This window comes from Heliangelus exortis, chromosome 2 (genome assembly GCF_036169615.1).
Source record: "Heliangelus exortis chromosome 2, bHelExo1.hap1, whole genome shotgun sequence".
NCBI lineage: Eukaryota > Metazoa > Chordata > Aves > Apodiformes > Trochilidae > Heliangelus > Heliangelus exortis.
Window position 1 is genome coordinate 107481487 of NC_092423.1, and position 952 is coordinate 107482438.

Consider the following 952-nt stretch of genomic DNA (forward strand, 5'->3'; position numbering starts at 1 on the left):
GAGGAAGGAGGAGGGGGGGGGGTTAGTGGCGGTTAGTGGCGGTGAGGGCGGTGAGGCCGGTACCGGCGGTACCGCCGTTGGGTCGGGGCTGCGGCGCGCGCCCCGCCGCTTTACGGGCCAATGGGAGGCCGGGGGAGAAGCGATCCCGCGCTCCTGATTGGATGGGGAGGGGGCGAGCGGTTGGATTCAGCGGGGGAGAGGGGCGAGGCGAAGCGGCCGGCGCCCCCGGGGGGGGTGGGAGGGGGCGAGGGGGTCCGCGCGCGGCCGTCACGTGAAGGCCAGGCGGGAAAAACTGTTGGTGGGGAAGTGGGCGGTGAAGGGAGGAGAAGGGGGAAGGGAGATGGGAGATGGGGCGCCTCTCTCAGGGCGCCCGGGTTGTGCCTGGCCCTCAGGTGGGGGTTACCTTTTTCCGTGCACCGCTACCTCGGCCTTTTGCGGGACCCGGTGGGAAAGGGCTGGGTCCCGCGGGCATGGACACCGCTGGGCCTCTCGGGAGCTCGACTTGTCCGGCTGGTGCCTAGTATTGGCACTAGTGCTGTCATAGAATTTTCAGGGCTGGAAAGGACCTTTAAGATCATCTGGTGCCAATCCCTCTGCCACGGGCAGGGACACTTCTCACTAGATCAGGCTGTCCTGCCCTTCTCTTCCCCTTCGCAGTCCGTACTGCCCTGCTGCCAAGTGCAGCCATATCTCGTCGTACTTCAGCTGTTTTTAGAGCAGAACAGTTGGAAATGGGAGTCGGGGCTAGCAGACCCGACAGTCCTGCACGGAGCAGATAAGAAAATACTTGAACAATTCAAATTTGCCAAGTTCATATGTGATAATCTACCCACTTCGAGCAGCAGTTTGCCGCCGCTGTGCCTACTGCGTGAATATTTTCAAAGTTGGTAATGTGTCACATCAAATAGCTGTTTTTCTTGTATTGCTTTAGCAACTAACTTTGGCTACCACA